The 21,457-nt window shown below is 44.4% G+C and overlaps 1 protein-coding gene and 1 long non-coding RNA gene across 3 annotated transcripts in view; one reads left to right on the top strand and one right to left on the bottom strand.

Moving 5' to 3' along the window:
• LOC126510172 (uncharacterized) overlaps positions 1-8,965 on the bottom strand; it is a 9,543-nt gene extending 578 nt beyond the window's left edge. Inside the window, exons 1-2 of the long non-coding RNA XR_007594330.1 lie at positions 8,458-8,965; positions 1-178 (exon numbers count right to left, since the gene is read on the bottom strand). The exon at positions 1-178 is cut by the window's left edge and continues 578 nt beyond it. This is a non-coding gene — a long non-coding RNA (uncharacterized lncRNA). The remainder of the gene's footprint in view (positions 179-8,457) is intronic.
• Positions 1-21,457, top strand: part of Dcakd (dephospho-CoA kinase domain containing) — a 39,386-nt gene that overhangs the window by 7,045 nt on the left and 10,884 nt on the right. The window contains exon 1 of one of the 2 annotated variants that reach the window (XM_050156584.1): positions 9,101-9,244. The exons of the other annotated variant lie outside the window; for it this stretch is intronic. The gene's annotated coding sequence lies outside the window, so the exon portion shown is untranslated. Of the gene's footprint in view, positions 1-9,100; positions 9,245-21,457 lie in introns of those variants that run through there. 2 annotated transcript variants of the gene reach the window in all.

Below are 21,457 nucleotides of genomic sequence, written 5' to 3'. Positions count from 1 at the left end.
GGTGTGTGGAGAGACAGTCCAAAGGGAAAAGGGGGATCTTTTTTTTTTAAACATTTATTTATTTATTATGTATACAATATTCTGTCTGTGTGTATGCCTGCAGGCCAGAAGAGGGCACCAGACCCCATTACAGATGGTTGTGAGCCACCATGTGGTTGCTGGGAATTGAACTCAGGACCTTTGGAAGAGCAGGCAATGCTCTTAACCTCTGAGCCATCTCTCCAGCCCGAAAAGGGGGATCTTGATGTCTTCATCTGGCCTCCAAGGGGGTGTAAACACACACACACACACACACACACACACAGGAGGGGGAGAGAGAGACAAACAGAGAGAGAGAGACTGAGAGACTATGCCTTTCAACCTTTTCCAGCAGTGAAGGTCCTGGCAGATTGGACCACAGGACCATAGATCCAATCTTAGAATGCAAGGACCTCACTGGCACACAAATAGTTCTCAGTATCATAAGCAAGACACCTGGAGTTTTTTCATGCACTATCCCTTGACAAAAACTAGATAACTTGCCGGGCAGTGGCGGCGCACGTCTTTAATCCCAGCACTTGGGAGGCAGAGGCAGGCGGATCTCTATGAGTTCGAGGCCAGCCTGGTCTAGAAGAGCTAGTTCCAGGACAGGCTCCAAAGCCACAGAGAAACCCTGTCTTGAGGAAAAAAAAAAAAAAAAAAACTAGATAACTTGCCAGGCGGTGGTGCACGCCTTTAATCCCAGCACTTGGGAGGCAGAGGCAGCTGGTTCTCTGTGAGTTCAAGGCCAGCCTGGTCTACAGAGCAAGTTCCAGGACAGGCTCCAAAGCTACAAGGAAACCGTGTCTCGAAAACGAAAAACAACAACAACAAAAAAAACAGCTAAATAATTAGGCAAGTGCCAATAGCAGGGCAGGCATTTCTTGTTCTTGTCAAGACCGGCTACCATTTCTGAGGGGTGTAGGTACCTCTGATACGTCAGGAGTAAAAAAGGCTAAGAACCACAGGGCAAGTCTATCTGCAAGTCTATTGTTAAGGGAGGGAGACTGGGGCATTAGAGCTGCTTTATAGAGTTAGAGATTTATTCTTCTTGGCTCCTGGCTTGGAGCCAGGAGAAGCTGATTCCCGAGGAGGAGCTTTCTACTGTCTTGACGTAGGGAGCTACTTCCTTCTGTGGCTGTAACAGTGCCTTGTTCCTGTAAAGACCCCCCACTCCTGCTCACGCAAGCAAAGTTAAATTCAGTGAGTCCAAAGAAAAGAAAAAGTATATCAAAGTAGGAGGGGCTTTGTCAGGAAGAAGATAGGTTTCTTCTGGAAGAGATGGGAGAGGGCTGGCAAGGTGGCTCAAAGGGAAAAGAACTCTACCATATCTGAAAACCTGAGTTCAGTCCCCAGAATCCACGGGGCAAAAGGAGAGAACCTACTCCCACAGATGTCTTCAGACCTTGAAAGCACACACACACCAAGTAGTTAAAGAAAGCTTATGTTTGAATTTGTCGAATAATTTTTTTTAACTGGAGAGGGAGTGAGTTCTAAGGCACTGGGCAGGGTGTGTCTACATCTAGACAGTGGAGGGGTGTGTCGTGTACAGGAGCTCAAGCAATGTCAGGATGTGTGAAGCAAGGGGTCCATTGAATTATAATATGAATTCTATTTGCAAATTCAAGGCCAGTCTGGCTGCCTAGCAACTCTGTTGGGGATGGGTAGGAGAATATAGACACCATTCATCTGGAGACACAGCGTAAGTCATCTTGGCAATAGAAGGCAAGGAGAAAGTTCCAGGAATTTAACAGGCAGGATTTTAACAGCAGGCACAAACTGTCTTTTTTTTTTGTTTGTTTGTTTGGCTTTTTGAGACAGGGTTTCTCTGTTGCTTTGGAGCCTGTCCTGGAACTAGCTCTTGTAGACCAGGCTAGCCTCGAACTCACAGAGATCCACCTGATTCTGCCTCCTGAGTGCTGGGATTAAAGACGTGCGCCACCACCGCCTGGCCACAAATTGTCTTTTTTCCCCCATTCCCTAATTCTTTCCATAATTTATTTATTCTATTTATTTATTTGTACTGGGGATTGACGTTGGGACTATAGACCACTAGCTACATCCTTAACACTTTTATTTTGAGATGGAGTCTCTATAACTTACTCAGGTTGACTCTGAACTCACTCTAGCCCAGGCAGGCATTGGCCTTTTGCTTCTCCTGCCTCAGGTTCCCAAGCTGCTGGCATTACGGGTCTGAGTCACCAGGCCAAGTACACCAATCTTTCAACCACCCATCTCTTCCCCTCTTTTGTGTGTGTTGCTTTGAGACAGAGTTCCGTGTGACCAAAACTGGCCTGATTGCCACAGCCCACGAAGCTGATCTTGGAATTCCCAATCCTTCTGCCTCAGTTTCCAGAGTGCCAAGACCTTGGGCCCTCTGCATCTTCAGCTAAGGGCATTCCCCTATAACTCACTTAGAGCTGATGCGGAAGAGTGCTGTTTATTGGCTTGCTTCTCATGACTTAGCCTGCTTTCTTATAGACCCTAGACATGCTAGTCTATGTTGGTGTACAAAAGAGTTCCACGATAGCTCAGAACGGAGTATAACAAAGATTTATTTATTTGGGGATAAACTCACAGAAAGGGTAGTGATCTGCAGTTTTTTGAAAGCAGAGTTTTGATAATAGTAGCCCCTAATTTTTTTAATTAATTTATTTATTTTTAATTTATTTATTTTACGTATATAGTGTTCTGGGCACCAGATCTCATTATAGATGGGTGTAAGCCATCATGTGGTTGCTGGGAATTGAACTCAGGACCTTTGGAAGATCAGGCAATGCTCTTAACCACTGAGCCATCTCTCCAGCCCCTAGCCCCTAAATTTTATCTTCCTTCTGTCCCATATCAGGTGACTCCTTATATGAGACAGAAACTCTGAATTTTTCTTTTAACAACATGCTTGGATTTAGAGAAAGATAGCCACTGTCCAACTCCAAAGCCAGCTTTGATTTTTAATAAATAGTGACTACTATTATATGTATATCAATAAGATCTTACCCTGTAGAGGATATTAGTATTATAAGTCAGATTTCTCTTTCTTGGTGATTCTCTTTATCAATGGTTTCTCCTTTTCAAACCAAATCTTTATTAATTTTGATGGTATCCATAGCGTTTCTTCTACTGTGAACACTAGAGCGAAACCCCTTCCCCAACATAGCACATCTCCTGGTTTCCATTCTGAGGTTAACATATCTTTGAAATACACCAGCTGATTTAATTCAAAAGTTTTTTCCTATTATCCAATGTCTCTCTGCTGCCATTGTTCCTTTCTCATTAAGAAAATTCAAGGTTACTAAAACATTATGCAATCTATTTCTAGGGGTATTTTTCATCCTTTTCTGTTTGTTTAACATATCCTTTATAGTTCAATTTGGTCTTTCTATAACTATCTGACCTGTAGGATTGTGTGATATACNATTTTTTTTTTTTTTGAGACAGGCTTTCTCCGTAGCTTTTGGTTCCTGTCCTGGAACTAGCTCTTGTAGACCAGGCTGGCCTCAAACTCACAGAGATTGCCTGCCTCTGCCTCCTAAGTGCTGGGATTAGCTTTATATTATAATAAACAAAAAACCAGTTTCATCTTCTTAGAGACATATGCTGGATCATTGCCTGTCTTTATTTGTGCAGGTATATACATGATGGCCATAACTTCCAGTAAAGGTGTGATTATCGAATTAGCCTTTTCCAAACTCAAAGCAAGTGACCATTGAAAACTTGAATGGGTGTCAATGGTGTGGTGTACATATTTTAATTTTCCAAATCTACAAAGTGGAACACATCCATCTGTCTACCTGATTCCATTCTTTTGGGTACCCTTTGGGTTACTTCCTGCAGGTGTTTTTTTTTTAATTTTTTAATGGTTTATTTAACTTTATTTTATGTGCATTGGTGTGAAGGTGTCAGATCCCCTGGAACTGGATCTTCAGACAGTTGTGAGCTGCCATGTGGGTGCTGGGAATTGAACTCGGGTCCTTGGGAAGAACAGTCAGTTCTTTTAACCACTGAGCTACCTCTCCAGCCCCCTGCAGGTGTTTTTTATGAAGAACAAGTAGGATATTTCATTATAATCTCCTTAGCTTGCTGCCATGTAAAAGAAAAGTCCCTTTTTAAACCTTTGCTATTGATATGATGTTTTTATGAAATTCTGAGGTCTTCAACACATTTCCAATCAATAATCAATCAATTTCTGCATTACCTTGTGCTAGAGAACCTGGCGTGCTGGTATGGGATCTGATGTGTGTTATGTATATGGGACAAAGCCTATACCTGATTATATCTTGAACCTGCATAATTAATGAAGTCAGTTCTGTATCATCTGGTATAAACTCAGTGGTTTCAATATGCAAAGAACTTTTTCTGAATATTGTGAATCAGTATCTGTTTTGAGAGGTTCTTTAAAATCCTTTAGTACCTTGAGAATAGCACGTAATTTTGACTTTTGGACAGAATCATAAGGGCTTTGTTCTACTTTACTTAAACCTTCTGATTTGTAACCTACCTTCCCTGATTTATTTGCATCAGTATAGAATGTAGGTGCTCAAGATCAAAAACACTGATGACAACTTATGCTGGAGAGGCATAAGGGAACACTAATGCATTGCTGGTGGGAATGCAAGCTGGTACAACCCCTTTGAATGTCAGTGTGGCAATTTCTCAGAAAACTGGGAAACAAGCTTCCTCAAGACCCAGTAATGCCACTTTTGGGTATATATCCAAAGGATGCTCAATTGTGCCACAAGGACATGAGCTCAACTTTGTTCATATGGCCAGAACCTGGAATCAACCTAAATGCCCCTCAACCAAAGAATGGATAAGGAAAATCTGGCATATTTACACAATGGAGTACTACACAGCAGAAAAAATAACGACATCTTGAATTTTGCAGGCAAATGGATGGGGGAATGACATAGGCCACATCTATACCCATTTTGTCTGTGTCTATTTTGTCACACAGACAGAAAACACCTCTTCCCTAGGCGGCCTCCTAGTTTACAATAGAAGGAACTGAATGGCATTAGCATATCCCGACCACTTTGTTTTACCATCAAAGAGCCAGGCGACCACCTCCTGGGTGGAAGGTGCACACTGAGCCTTGTACATTGCTCAGATTCTCTGACCACCAGAAAATGTGGAATGTGGGCGGGTATAATTCAGTCCCCACAGGTACCTCTGAAAGTTTGCCAGTTATTTTGTGTTTTTATACCACCTGAATGGTTGGTGACTGTTTTTTATAATATCCTTCCCAGAAACATGAGTTGGTTTATGTTCCATTTCTAAGACTGCAGGAATATTAATCTGTGTTTTCCATTTTGTAAGCAGAGACTGCTTTTCCATTTCCCAGCTGCCCAGACTTGAATAATCGACACAGAAACTATATTAATTATAACAGTGTTTGGCCAATGGCTTAGGTGTCTTTCTAGCTATCTCTTATATCTTAAATTAACTCATTTCTATTATTTTGTATTTTATTGCAAGGCTTGTGGTTTGTTACTTCTTGCTTCTTGGGCAGCTACATGGTGTCTGCCTCCTTTAGCAGCTACATTGTATCTCCCTGACCCCGCCTACTTTCACTCTATGTTTTTGTTTGGATTTGGGGGGTGGGTGGGCTTTATTCTGCCTGCCATAGGCCTAAGCAGCTTATTTAGAATTAACCAACAGCAATAAAACATATTTATAGCATACAGAGGGGAATCCCACATCAAGTCTAAATTCTAGAAAGCGGCCTTTTCTCTGCAATTCATATGAACTGATTTGAAGAAAAGCTTTGTGTCTAGAAAGAAAATAGAGATGCTGACCTTAGGTCACAGTCCCGGGTTCTAGTCAATTTACTTAGCTTTCCAAGGGGATGTGAAGAAGCAAAACTGAGGACCAGAAGACTACATACAGCACGCAGACTTCCAGCCCATCTGGAACCTTTTTATCCTGCAGAAGCCCTCTTGCTCCTTCCCAAAGATATTTGAGATGCAAAAGTTTCCTGTATTTTTCTTAAAGCTGTGATGTAAATCTACTTCCTGACGTTAATTTCTGACACCTGTTTTTTCCATAGAGCAGTGAGCATGAACCTTACATTTCAGTAACAAAGAGTGGGTGAGAATTCCTGGATATAATGGCTAGTCTATTGCAGCTGCCTGTTCCTGTCACGATATAACCTGTTGTGATGATCACTTGCCCTCTCAGTGTGGCAAGATAGCCCACAGTAATACCTTCCAACCACATGAAGTTCAATTCATTGGAGTAACTTGGACTCAAATTCCAGATTATGTACATACTACTATCAGGCTGGGATGGCTCTGGAAGCCCTACGGCACACTCAGACTTGTGCCTAGAAGTAACCTTTATTGTATTGACTTGTGTATGGGATATCCAGACATTTGAGGTTGATTCTTTTTTTTTTTTTAAGATTTATTATGTGGGGCTGGAGAGATGGCTCAGTGGTTGAGAGCATTGCCTGCTCTTCCAAAGGTCCTGAGTTCAATTCCCGGCAACCACATGGTGGCTCACAACCATCTGTAAGGAGGTCTGGCGCCCTCTTCTGGCCTTCAGGCATACACACAGACAGAATATTGTATACATAATGAATAAATATTTTAAAAAAAGATTTATTATGTGTAGTGTTCTGTCTGCATGTCAGAGAGGCACCAGATCTCACTACAGATGGTTGTGAGCCACCATGTGGTTGCTGGGAATTGAACTCAGGGCCTCTGGAAGAACAGCCAGCACTCTTAACTTCTGAGCCATCTCTCCAGCCCCAAGGTTGACTCTTTTATCAATCACTCAGAAGCTATCCGTCTTCAATGGCAACAACATTCATGGTGGATTAATCAAAATTAACCAAATGTTAAAGTCCAAAGAGACCTTACCAGCACCAGTGTAGATGCTGGACTAGGAATTCTAGGACAAGTTGAATTCACTAAAAATGAAGAAAGATATTCCTTATGTACAAGTTACTTACTTTTCTACTTTTCTATTACTATGATGAAGCTTCATGATTGAGAGCAACGGGGGGGGGGGGGGGGGGGGGGGGGGGGGGGGGGGGTTAATTTGGCTTACAAATTCTGATCACTGTGGGAAGCCAAGGCAGGAACTCAGATAGGGCTGGAACCTGGAAGCAGGAGCTGATGCGAGGCCACGGAGGAGTGTTGCGTATTGGCTTGTTTCTCTTGACTTGCTCAGGCTGCTTTCTTAGAGACCCCAGAATCCTAAGCCCAGGGGTGGCCCCACCCACAATGGCTCTTCCACATTAATTACTAATTAAGAAAATACCCTGCAGGCTTGCCTGCCTAAGGCCTGTTGATCTTTGTTTGTTTGTTTGCTTTGGAGACAGAGTTTCTCTGCATAGCCTTGACTGTCTTGGAACTAGGTCTGTAGACCAGGCTGGCCTCAAGCTCACAGAGATAGATCTACCTGCCTTCGTCTCCTGAGTGCTGGGTTCAAAAACTTGTGCTGCCACCTCTCCGCAGCCCAATCTTAATAGAGGCACATTTTTTCATCTGAGGCTCCCTCTTCTCAGATGACTCTAGCTTTCCAGGGATGACATTAAAAACTAGCCAGCGGGGCTGGAGAGATGGCTCAGAGGTTAAGTGCACTGGCTGTTCTTCCAGAGGTCCTGAGTTTTTTTGTTTGTTTGTTTGTTTTTGTTTTGTTTTGTTTTGTTTTTTGAGACAGGGTTTCTCTGTAGCTTTTGGTGCCTGTCCTGGAACTAGCTCTTGTTGACCAGGTTGGCCTCGAACTCACAGAGATCCGCCTGCTTCTGCCTCCCAAGTGCTGGTATTAAAGGCATGTGCCACCACCGCCCAGCCTTTCCTTGATTTTTTGAGACAGGGTTTCTCCGTGTAATAGTTCTGGCTGTCCTGGATCGCGCCCTGTAAACCAGGCTGGTCTCCAACTCACAGAGATCCGCCTGCCTCTGCCTCCCAAGTGCTGGGATCGAAGGCGAAGGCGTGTGCTAACACCCGACGAGGCTGCATTTCTTGATCTGCTAATTTCAGCTTGCTAGGCCAGACTATGTTCTTGATTATTTTAAAATTAGATATAGTAGTCCTGTTTTATGTCACATGTACATACTTATGTCACATGTGCATATTATGTCAAATACAGAGGGTGCAGGAGAAGAAAAAAGTCAGGTCCACATCATGATGGCTGGTGTTTTGACATGATCCAAGAGTTCGTTTCTTAGTAGCTTTCCCAGTGTTTCCTCTCCTGAAGACTGCTGTCCTGCCCACTAATCAGGCCCCATCGATATTAGATGTCAGATATTAATATCAGATCTTAGCTACCATGGACCTTATAATATTTATTTATTTTTTAAAAAACAATTATTTATTTATTATGTATACAATACTCTGTCTGTGTGCATGCCTGAAGGCCAGAAGAGGGCACCAGACCTCTTTACAGATGGTTGTGAGCCACCATGTGGTTGCTGGGAATTGAACTCAGGACCTTTGGAAGAGCAGGCAATGCCCTTAACCTCTGAGCCATCTCTCTAGCTCCCACCTTATAATATTTAATAAGTAATATATATCCTCTGCATGCCCGAAATGTGATGCTGTCCAACAGAGTAACCGAATGAAAATGTTTTTGAAAGAAGTCGTGTCCGCAGAACTATGGAGAGATTGTAATTTAGAAGAGAGGTTTGGACAAAAATGGACCAGCAATCAATTGATTTTGAGCGGAGAAATGGATTAACTTCGAAAGATCTGTTACTTCTTATGTAAAATTAAATTAACGACATTATCCACCATAAGGACTCTGAAGCCTGAGATAACGTTACACAGTGCTTTTAAAACCTGGTGGATAAAAAGTGAGTGGTTAACTGCTGTGGCTACTGTGGTTACTAGAGCGGAGCCATGGTTTTAACACCTTTCTCTGATCATTTTGTTCCTGAAATGTGAGGTTCGTATTCACTGCTCTAGGGGAAAAAACAGGTGATAGAAATTGCGCCAGGAAGTACATTTCCTCCACTGGCCCTGAAGAAAAGTAGTGGATAAAAAGGTGAAGACTGAGCCTGGACCCGCTGCGGCTCTGTGCAGAGCTCGGCCCGACCACGCCCACCTCCTCCCGTGCTGGCGGCAGACGCTTGGCCCCGTTTTCCGGTCCCGCCCCTTCCGCTGGCTGGACGTCCGATCAGCGTGCACGCCCGCGCGTCCCTCCTGTTCTCAGCGAGCCAGGCAGTAAGCGCCGCCGAGATTGGGCTAGCGGCCGAGGCCGAGGCTGAGTCGGAGCCCCGGTAGGTAGCGGCGCGGGCGAAGGGAAGCCGCCAGCCCCGGGAGGGGGCGGGCCCGACGGGTGGCAGCCGCGAGCGCTGGCTTTGTTTCCTCCTGCGGCGCCGCGCGCGCTGGGGGCCGGGTCTGCGCGGGACCACCGCCGAGCGCGGGATCCCGCGGCCCAGTCTGGTGCATTGTGCGCGCCTTTTTTTTTTTTTAAGCATGTATTTGTAGCTGACCCTGGGGCAAACAAGCTCGTTTATCGTCGTCTTGACAACAAACCTGCGAAATCAAGTGTTATTTCCCTTGTACAGCCGTGGAACCGGAGGAACGAAAACGTTTACCACTGGAAAGGGATGGAAAATCCGAGGTTCTGGCCAAAGCCTCTGGGCCTTAGAGCTGTGGCGTCGGCCCCAGTTTTGATTTTTGAATCTAACCTCTGCCCTTTCCAATAGTATGACCTTCCTCATACCCTCATACTCTCAGTTTGCTCATCTGAAAAGTGGGGACGAAACCCATCTCAAGCTCGGTGGTAGATGCAAAACGGCATCTACCATCTTATTTTCAGACCTTGTTTTTCATGGCTTCCCTCAGAGAAGCTAAAATGGTTGGTTTTCCAAATTCTTTTAGTTTACTTTAGGTCTGGGGACGAAGTCAATCTCCCACTCAACCCACTAAGTTAAGGGCCTCCCAGGAGCATCCAGGCCAGCGTGATCTGCATACAGCAAGATTTTGGCCCCAGATGAAAATTTAAATACATAACGCTAAAATGTTGAGGGCCTCAGAGTACCTGACTCCTATTTTTTTATTTTTATTTATTTATTTATTATTTATTTATTTTTTGCTTCCCAGGGGAGGCAGAGACAGGCACCTCTGGTGTTACGCTAAGGAGTGTTCGCAGCTCCTGTGACGACCCTGGGTTACAGGGACATTATTACCTGGTTACACTTTCCCTGTGTGTTTCTGTTTTAAAGGTGATACATTGAAGTTTCGAATGGCATACATTTTGGGTTTTCTGTGCGTGTATTTTAACCCACAGCTTGTTAAATTGGGTGCTGACCAATTTACCTGAATGTGAGGACTGATGAAAATACGGCAACACGATCGTGCAACAACCAGTCATTAGTTCAGAATCCAACACCGAATAGCTTATGTGTTTCTGGCAGAGTCTGTCAGAATTCACCCTTGACCTCAGCACAGCCTTGATTTCCCAGCACAGAATGGACACTTGCTTGTACACAGCAAAGTCTTCTGTTAACAGAAACAGTGATTCCTCACTCAGCATGTGATAAGTGAGTTATCTTTGGGTAAGGTTGTGTTGTTAGGCTGTTTTATCTTACCAAGCATGGTGGAGCACACCCATTTTTTATTTTGAGATGTGGATCTCCACCGCTGCTGGCTTCCAAAGATTAGCAGAGTTAAGGATGACCTCGAACTCCTGATCTTTGATGGTCTTCATGCTTCCACCTCTAAGTGCTGGGGTTCCAGACACATCTGTGACACGTATTATGTTATTGCAAGTCAGGTGGGAGCCCTTTGATAATCTCAACCATTACCACTAGATATGTATGTCCATGTGAATATCAGCTTTTTAAGTGAAGCCAAGGGCTGAAGTCTAGTAATCCCAGTGTCTAGTCTTGGGAGGTAGAGGTCAAAGGAACAGTTCAGTGTGATTCTGGGATATGTAGCCATTTGGAAGTCAGCTTGGCTACATGAGACCCTGTCTCAAAAACCAAATAACAAGAAATTTGCGTTGTTTCCAGGGCCTAATGCTTGGTGGCCAAGTATACTATATCCTTAGTCCAAGAATATGTTTTTGTCTTTTTTTTCAAGTGGGTGTTTTGCTTGAATGAGTGTTTGTGCCCCATATGTATGCTTGATGCCCATGGAAGTCAGAAGAGGTCATCGAACCCTTTGGAACAGGAATTATGGACAGTTGTGAACCATCATGTGGATGCTGGGATTGAACCCAGGTCCTCTACAAGTGCAACCAGTGCTCTTATAACCACTGGGCCTCTCTCCAGCTGTTGAACAACTTTTATAAAGATTTAATTAAAATATATTTTGAAAGAAAATATTTTTTGGGAAATTTGTTACTATTAGGTAGGGCTTGGTAACCCAAGCCTTTACTCCCGGCACTTGGGAGGTTGTGTTGCAGGCCAGCCTGGTCTACAGAGAGTTCCAGGACAATCAGGACTACATAGAGAAATCCGTTACTTTTAAGAGTGGTTGCATCATAAAATTGTTATTTAATTGGAGAAAATTAAACACTGTACAGTAGAAGATGCCCTGTTGCTGTTATTTATTGATTGGTTGAGAAAAGATACCACTCAGGTTGGTGTGAGGATTCTCTCACCTTGCTTCCCTAGCTCTGGGATTAGACGAGCCACTGCGCCTAGCTTAGCTACCTGCTTGTATTAAAATGGCAGAAATAGTACATGGGGGGGCGAGGTATGGGGATGGAATTTGTAAAATGCTTTGACCAAACAATGCTGTTTCCAAAAGAATGTTTCTGAAATTTGTAATTATTCCCAGGCTCCAGGGCAGCTCAAAGCCTGTGGTTCAGTTTAGGTAAAGCCCTGATGTTTCTTTATGTAAGATAGGACTTGCGAAGAATCGCTGTTTGGGCCTACTTAGAAAGTCACATTTAAGAGGGAAAACTATTATCTTTAAAGTCCATGTGTTTTCCACAAATGAAGGTTTAAAGGGAGAAAATATTTCCTTGCTGCCCAGACAGATGGTGCGGAGCAACTGATGGGGGAGATGTTGGATTTATAGCAAAAGTTCAGGCTGACAGTGGACATGTGACTAGCTCACTTCAGGTCGCCATAGACCCTTGGAGCTAAAAACAAATACATTAATATACCCTACAAAAGGCATTAACTTCATCAAGAATTCATAAAGAATGGCCTTTAATGGCCATTTGTTTACAAACCTTTGCTAAGACATGGACTATGATTACAAAGGTTTGTTTATATTCAGATTTAGGGTGGTTCTTAGGGTGAGAAAGCAGAAAGATGAAGCTATAGTTTTGATTGAGAAAAGAACTAATTTTGTTAATGTTTTTCATTATGATTAGACCTTCCAAAACTTGTAAGATACTGTCAAAGAACTCAGTGATTTAAGTATGTCTCCTCAAGGAAGAAACTAACATCTAATGTTACAATATAAAACGGAAAGTTTTACCTTAAGAGATAACATAGGCCAGGTGGTGGTGCTTGCCTTTAACCCCAGGAGGCAGATCTCTGAGTTCCAGGCAAGCCTGGCTGGCTACAAAGTGAGTTCCAGGCCAGCCAGAACTGTTACACAGAGAAACCCTGTCTCAAAAAACAGAACAACAACAAAGAGTTAAAGTGGAAGGAAGGAGTGGAAATGCTTATTTAAAAATCTGTATAATTAATTACAGATGATTTTTAAGTTAAAAAAAAAACTTAACGAAAAATTTAATTGTAAGAGTTACAATTGATCATCTGAAGTCCTTGGACACAGTTGCAGAATATTTGTTTTTAATTCTAAAAACTGTATTGTTTTTTTTAAAAAAAATATATTTATTTATTTATTTATTATGTATACAATATTCTGTCTGTGTGTATGCCTGCTGGCCAGAAGAGGGCACCAGACCCCATTACAGATGGTTGTGAGCCACCATGTGGTTGCTGGGAATTGAACTCATGACCTTTGGAAGAGCAGGCAATGCTCTTAACCACTGAGCCATCTCTCCAGCCCCTGTATTGGGTTTATATGCTATACTTATGGTCCATAAATTATCCTTGCCATTGAAGTTCAGTTCCCAGGTCTGGGTAGATGGCTCAGGGGGTTAAAGCACTTACTCACTTACTGTGCAGACCTGAGGTCCTGAGTTTGAATCCCCAGCTGGGCATGACCATATGCCCAGTGTTGGAGGCAGGAGCACTGGAGCATAGCAGGAGGATCCTTACTGGGGCTTGGTGCCTCGCTCCAGGTGTAGTGAGAGACCCAAAACAGGAGTAAAGCAGCAGGACACAGCCAGGCGCCTGATGTCCTCTGACCTCTGCATGTGCACACTCCACATTTAACACAAATGAATTATTTTTTAGATCCAGATATTTATTTGTATGGATGTTTTGCATGCATGTACATCTGTGTATCAAGTGTGTGCCTGGGGCCTCAAGAAGTTAGAAGACTGCATCAGATCCCTGCAACATGAATTGCCGATTTTATTTATTTATTTTTATTTATTTATTATTTTCGAGATAGGGTTTCTCTGTAGCTTTGGAGTCTGCCCTAGAACTAGCTCTTGTAGATCAGGCTGGCCTCAAACTCGCAGAGATCCACCTCCCTCTGCCTCCCGAGTGCTGGGATTAAAGGCGTGCGCCACCATCGCCCGGCTGAATTGCTGCTTTTTTTAAGTTCAAGTTCCAACAATTTCTAAAATGGCCCTTAGAAAAAAAGGATGTGGCAGTGGTGGCCCACGCCATTAGTCCGTCCCAGCACTCGGGAGACAGAGGGAGGCGGATCTCTGTTGTGGGTTCGAGGCCAGGCTGGTCTACAAAGTGAGTTCCAGGACAGCCAGTACTGTGTGTTATGCAGAGAAACCCTGTCTCAAAAAACCATAAAAGAGGGCTGGAGAGATGGCTCAGCGGTTAAGAGCATTGCCAGCTCTTCAAAAGGTCCTGAGTTCAATTCCCGGCAACCACATGGTGGCTCACAACCATCTGTAATGAGGTCTGGTGCCCTCTTCTGGCCTGCAGGCATACCCGTAGAAAGAATATTGTATACATAATAAATAAACAAACAAATAAATAAATAAATATTAAAAAACCATAAAGAAAATTGGCTAGGTCTGGTGGCACACTCAGGAGGCAGGTGAATCTCTTGAGTTTGAAGCTAGTCTGGTCTACATAGTAAGTTCTAGGGCAGACAGGTCTGCATAGTTAAACCCTGTCCTGAGAAAGCAATAAATAAATGAATAAGTAGAATGCTTGTGCTCGCTCCTGCCGTTTTGTGCTGTGGCGTGTGGAAGCATTGGTAGTTTCTTTGGTTTTGTTTTCCCTTGCTAGCTTTCACACTTTTCCTGCCTGTCTGCGTGTTCTGGGATTTCAACTGCACTGTCACACCTGGCTTAGCATCGGTTATCCTAAAAATCAAGCTACCAGTCAACTTTGAAAAATGTTGCTCACGGTGGCGCACGCCTTTAATCCCAGCACTTGGGAGGCAGAAGCAAGCGGATCTCTGTGAGTTTGAGGCCAGCCTGATCGGGCACCAAAGCTACAGAGAAACCCTGTCTCAAAAAAAAATGTTCATGCCCTACTTATCAGCCAGGATTAATTATTTAGTAAAAGTAGGCAAGCACATCCATTTCATTAGCATATCCATTTGTTCGCATCTTTAATAAATGGTAACATTTCAGAAAAAATAAGGGCATGGGTAGGAGAGATGGCTAAGCCGGTTAGAGTGCTTGCTGCTCTTCTAGAGGACCCAGGTTTGGTTCTCAGCACCCAATTCAAACACTGCTAACTCCAGCTCCAGGGGATTTGACACCTGTTCTCCATGGGGACCCACACACGCATTGCATGTTATACTTCCAGAGTCTACATATAAAAAGGAAATAAATATTAAAATGAGGGTTGGAGAGATGGCTTAGTGTATAAAAGGGTCCGCTGTCAAGTCTTCAGAGTTCACATGGTGGGAGGAGGAAGCAGACTCCCACCTGCAGTCTTAGGGCCTCCACATGCACCCTGAAGCAGGTGTGAACACACACACAGAGGGTCCTTGTGGTGGGAGGAGGAAGCAGACTTGCAGCAGTTGTGAACACACTTGCATCCACTAACATTTCCTGACTAACTGTTGGGGGCCAGATGAAGGCGTAAATCACAAACAATCCCACACCAGTTTGGAATTATGATTAATAGAATGGTTATTTATTTAAAGGGGAAAAAAACTTACAGATCACCGTCCCAGACAACAGCCCTCTGGGCAATCAGGAAGGGAGTCTAGCCGCCTGAAGGGGAGCAGGAAGCAAGAGAGAGGAGAGGGAAGTGGCCGCTTTTTTAAAGGGAGAGAGACCACACCCCAATGGGCTGGTATCTCAGCGGCTGTTGGCTGAAGGAGCTCCCACAACGCAACACCAACTGGGTGACTAGTGGGGAAATCCTGATTGTGAGTGGCTGCAGTGCTAGGATAGGTCTGGACGACTGAAAGGTTAGAGAGAAGGCAGGTACTTTGCTGTGGTGTGCTGGTAGGGTCCGTTCCCTCCAGGTTCTCTTCTAATAAAACAAAAAACCAGGAGCTGGAGAGATGGTTCTGCAGTGAAGATCCAATGATACTTTTGCAGGGGACTTGGCTTTGGTGCCCGGAACAAACATCAGGCAGTAACAGCCGTTTGTCACTCCAGTTCCAGGAGACCCAAAGCCCTCTTCTGGCCTCTGAGAGCTTTAGGCATATATGTGTACATATGCAGGCAAAACAGTCATATACATAAAAGAAAATTTATTTTAAAATACTTTTTTTTTTATTTAACTTCACCAATACACATAAAATAAAGTTAAATAAAACAAGAAAATTTATTTTAAAGCAGCTGCTTCAGGGGCTGGAGAGATGGCTCAGCGGTTAAGAGCCTGCTCTTCCAGAGGTCCTGAGTTCAATTCCCAGCAACCACATGGTGGCTCACAACCATCTGTGATAGGATCTGGTGCCCTCTTCTGGCCTTTAAGCATACACACAGAAAGAATATTGCATACATAATAAATAAATAAATATTTAGAAAAAAATTAAGCAGCTACTTCATATACATAAGATTTTATCATTTGTTGAAGATTAAAGCAAATTTGCATACTGATGGGTAGATGTTTATTTTTAGACAATAATTTAAATCTTGGAGGCCATAGAGATGGCCCAGCTGATAAAGGTGCTTGTTGTCAAGTCTAGCAACCTGAATTTGATCTCATCACACACACACACACACACACACACACACACACACACACACACCTGCCAGGTTGATAAATTTTAAACTTAAAAATTAAATCTCGGGACAGAGATGGCTCAGCAGTTAAGAACGCTTGTTGCTCTTACTGAGGATTCAGGTTTGGGTCTTAGCACCCTCAGGGTGGTTCACAAGATCTGTGACTCCAGTTCCAGGGACCCTGATGCCTCTGAACTCTGGACACCAAGACAACACATGTGGTGTGCAAACACATAATATATAAATCTAATAAAAGCAAAAATAAATTAAATCTTGGCTAAATACTTGAAATACCTGCAGGATGTAGAGCAGTTTCAATGTTTTTCAGAGTTTATCATTCATTTAATTTATTAATTTATTTTTGTTTTGTTTTGTTTTTCGAGACAGGGTTTCTCTGGTTTTGGAGCCTGTCCTGGAACTAGCTCTTGTAGACCAGGCTGGTCTCGAACTCAGAGACACACCTGCCTCTGCCTCCCAAGTGCTGGGATTAAAGGCGTGAGCCACCACTGCCCGGCTCATTTAATTTATTTTGAGACAGGTCAGAGGATCACTTGCAGAGGCAGAGGTGTTTCTCTCCACCTTGTACTTCCTGGGGATAGGACCAAGGTCGTCAGGCCTGGCAGCAAGAGCCTTGACCATCTAACTTCCCTGCCTCCATCTCCCTCTGTTTGAGTTCTGGGGATTACCAATGTGAGCCACCACACCCGGTTTATGCTCTGCTGGTAGCTAGCACCCAGCCCTCCGGGCATGCTAGGCAAGCACCCTACCAACTGAGCTAAATCTCCAGTCCTCCATTACTTTCTCTAAGACCATCATCCTGTATGTACAGTGAGAACATTACAGTTTGTAGCACGCACTAACCCACGTGCTCAGGTACCGCGTGTTGGTACCGTGCATGTGAGATGAATGTGTATGTTGGGTATCCAGGACGAGGGGTGCAATGAAGTTCCAGGCGTGCTGCAGTACGGGCGAGCACTAGGAACGCCTTGGATCCATTTCTGTTCATGGTGGCCACTGCACATTCATAATTCTTTTACTGCTGCCAAATTTTGTTGCCCCCACATTCAGTTATACTGCTGTAGGTGGGTTGTTACCTACAGCTTAAGTGTAAGGGACTGGACTCTAGGTGTGAGACAGGTTACAGTAAACATAGGCGTACCATCTATTGGGTGGGGGTGGATCAGTAAGTGCTGTGAGGAGAGGTTTAGCAGCCCGAAGAGCAAAACACGGTGCTGTTGTTTATACTTGAGGACAGCGAAGCAGAGAGTTTGGGGAACGCTTTCTTTTTTAAAATCAGTTTTGTTTATAAGGTGTGTGTGTGAGAGAGAGGGCGCATGTGCAGGTGTGTGCTCAGGTCAGTCTGAGGAGTTAGTTTCCCTACAGGGGTATTCCCCAGATTATCAGCTTCAGGCATGCCAGGCAAACCCTTTGACCTGCTGAGCCTTCTCCCTGGAGGAATGCTTTCTTTGCTGGGAGCTGCAGAGGAGCAGAGTGCTCAGCTTGGTCAAGTAGCTCTGACCAGCAGAGGGGCTAGCTAGAGGAGGGACAATGAGAAACACAGGGTGGGAGTGTCCTGTGTCCACGAGGCCTGTGAAGAGTCTTTAAGGTCTTAACACTGGAGTGGGTTAGGAGTTCCTGGGGAGTTTTGAGGGCTGTTCTGAGCTGACACTGGCTGGGCCAGCAAGTTTGATCTCAGGAGTCCATGGTGGCAGGAGAAACCCACTCCCAAAAGTTGTCACGTTACCTCCACACTCACCTTCCTCTGCCCCACCCTCCCTCAGTCCCTTCCTTTCTTCCTTAGGCTCTTGCTGTGTTGCTCAAGCAAGTGGGAAGATAGGGGGTTTCAGTGGTGGTGACATCACATTCTGAATTGGGAAGATGAAGTGACCGTGACCTCTGTCCTCTCATTAGTTCTGACAAGACTCCTGTGAGAAGTCATAACTGATCCTATTTTTTAACTCAATTAAGGGAAGTTCTGAATGCAGAAGGAAATTGCCCGAGGTTTTTTTTTTTTTTTTTTTTTTTTTTTTTTTTTTTTTTTTTTTTTTTTTTTTTTTTTTTTTTTTTTTTTTTTTTTTTTTTGTTTTTTCGAGACAGGGTTTCTCTGTGGCTTTGGAGCCTGTCCTGGAACTAGCTCTGTAGACCAGGCTGGTCTCGAACTCATAGAGATCCACCTGCCTCTGCCTCCCGAGTGCTGGGATTAAAGGCATGCGCCACCATCGCCCGGCTGGTCCTTCTCATTACAAAGCCTTTTGGAGTGGGTCTTCCCTGTGACCCGTTTTCTGCACTAATGTCTACACGGTAGTCCAGTCTGTGCATGCCCTGCCCTTCATTCCTAGCTGCTCCTTGGCATGCTGGCTTGTGCTGAGAAGAGATCATCTCCTCCCTTTTGGTGTTGGCCATGGGCAGAAGGAAGAATTAACCCCCTCTTGCCACTTCTTCCAGGTAATGGGCAGCTCAGAGGAACTGGTGATTTAACAGACCTATTGGAAAGGAGAACCTGAACTCCTTCCTGGTTTAAACACCAAACCCTCACCAATAATAACCGATTAGGAGTGGGGGAAGAATATAAAAATATCACTTAATAGTAAACCGACAAACAATGTACTTTTTCAGTCATTGGTTCTACAAGAAAATAATTGGGCCCCAAGACAGGACTGACTCATTTTAATGTATGATTATATTGATCATTGGAGGAAAATGGATACAACCCTTTTGGAAAGCAATTGAAGGAGAGAAGTGGCCAGCTAGTCAGACATGCCCAGTGTGATACCCCGAGAAGTGAGCTGCTCACTAAGGAGCAGCCAGCTCCTGGCCTGCTGCAAGCCTGGGGCCAATAGAAGAGGGCCTCACATGGTATCTTCAGTAACCAAGTAGCATCTCCTCCTGATCACCCCACCCCACCCCAGGAATGATTTACTAACAGTGATTCCCATGCAGACCAAGGCTAATTCTAGCCCCTGGTTTGCTATTTACAGGAGAATGAGACCCCAAGTGTTTACCTTCCCCTTCCCTGGGCATTATTCCATAAGTAGTTACCAAAGACTCCCTCTAACTGGGCATGGTTGTACATACCTGCACTCCAGTGTTCAGGAGTGTTGAGTAGAGAGGATTGCTGCAAGTTAGAGGCTAGCCTCGGCTGCATTGGGAGACCAGATCTCACAAACAAAAGAAACATTCCCTCTATGGAATGGTAGGTGCCCTTAGTTCTAAATTACATATGAAAAAAACTTGAGTCAAAGATTAAATAGCTTTTTTTAAAAAAAACAATGGGTCAGCCTTTTTTAAAAAATTTTTATTTTATGTGCATTGGTGTTTTGCCATGGGTATCAGGTCCCTGTCACTGGAGTTAACAGACAGTTATAAACTGCTATATGGGTGCTGGAAATTGAACCCAGGTCCTCTGGAAGAACAGTCAGTGCTCTTACCCCCTGAGCCATCTCTCCAGCCCAAGATTAAGTAATTTAACATTGTCACATATTAAATGAGACATTGAACATCACTCACTATGCTGGAGATAGGAACAAATTTGATGTGGTTTGTGGCTTTGTGGAATTTGTCACTTAAAAGTAGTCAGGCACGGGGACTGGTAATTGGCTCAGCAGCTTGTCTTGGTCTCATAGGGGACCTAAGTTTAAGTCCCTGCACCCAGCTGCTTGAAACTCCAGCTCCAAGGAGATCCAATGCCTCTGGCCTCTGCAGGCATCTGCACTTACATGCTCATAATTAAAACAAATTTTTAGAAAATATTCATATACAAAAAGTCACACGTTAAAAGTACAAAGCAGGAGTACATGGGAGGCAGAGTGAGTAGGCTTTCAGCAGGGCCTGGTATCTGGTAATGAACAGGGCTCATCTGTAGCAGCCCAGACAGACCTCTCTGGCCCCTCCCCATCATTCCTGGTACTACCATTTCCCCCCATCACATTCTGTGTTCTTGTTCATTTGGTAGGGTAGGGTCAATGAACGTTGTGTACCGGATGATAAAAAATCGGCATCAAGAGTTATCAGGAGCAGCACGCATGGAGGCCTTGAGATGGAAGAGAGGCTGTGCGGCCAGGGAGTGACTGGAGTTCCTGAGACCTTTGTGCACAGCCCGGAGGGAGTCGGGGCAGTTTATGCAGAAGAGTGCCTGCTTAGATGAACCTTTAGACCTCTCAGCTTCCAAGAAGGAAGTAGGGACTGCTGGGTTAGGTGTCAAGGCTACAGGATCAGCCTGTGGTATTAGGTCGGCAGTGAGGCATCCTACTCATTTCCCAAAGAAACCAGAGGACAGTCCAAGGAAATTCTTCCCAAATCTCCTTTGTTTTCTCTGGGGTGTGGGGCCCAAGAGGGAACGTTAGAAGGGCATATTGGAGTAGCTCGCTGAGAGAGCCCACTGTTTACAGAGCACAATAGAATGGAGCCTCCTCTTGGGTCTTTGGGCCCACAGAGGATTTGGGATGTAGACGCTGTTGTCTCAAAGCCTTTGCTTGCCTTTTTCTTTGTATCTGAGCCTCTCCCCTGATATGACAAGTGACAGGGAGGAGGCATTGGACGTGGCTCCCCTGGGAACAGTCCTGCTCTTCTGTCCCTGCCTTGGCTAGTGGAGCCCATGCTGAATTCTTGGCGCTAGCTTCCCATTTCCCTTCTCTGAACCTTTAGCTATCCTCCAGCCAAGCCAGCTCTGAAAACAGCCTGTGGTCTTGCAGAGGAAGAGAGCCAGGCCGTGGTGGCCCATCAGGTAAAGGTGCTTGCTTGCCAAGCATGGCAGTCTGAGTTAATTTTCAGGACCCACATGGGGGATAGGATCAGCCTTTAAATGTCCTCTGATCTCTACACATGCACAGACATACATGTAACTTTTGTTTATTTGAGACAGCCCTAGCTGTCCTGGAACTTGCTATGCAGACTAGGCTGATGTCAAACTCAAAGAAATCTGCCTGTTTATACCTCCTGAGTGCTGGGATTAAAAAGTGTGAGCCACAGTGCCTGGCCAATAGATGTAATTTTTTTGTGGGCTTGCTTTTCAAGACTAGGTTTCTCTGTGGAACAGTTCAAGATGGCCTCAAATTCAGAGAGATCCACCTGCCTCTGCCTCCTGAGTGCTGGCATTAAAAGCGTGCACCACCACCAGGGCCTCCATTGGTCATGGCATTTCTTGACTTACCAGCTGAGCGTTTTTGACTGTTTGCAGGAGAGGAGGAAATCGTCTGACACAGCCTGTCTCAGGATCTGATGCATGATGGTCCCTTTGTGTGCAGGGCTGGGGCCTGAAGCCCAGAAAAGGTTAAGCCTCTGGGGCTCCATTGCT

This window comes from Alexandromys fortis, unplaced genomic scaffold (genome assembly GCF_014885135.2).
Source record: "Alexandromys fortis isolate MF-2015 unplaced genomic scaffold, M_Fortis_MF-2015_v1.1 scaffold_31, whole genome shotgun sequence".
NCBI lineage: Eukaryota > Metazoa > Chordata > Mammalia > Rodentia > Cricetidae > Alexandromys > Alexandromys fortis.
Note: the sequence above shows the minus strand (reverse complement) of the source record. Positions and strands in the feature narration are given on the sequence as shown.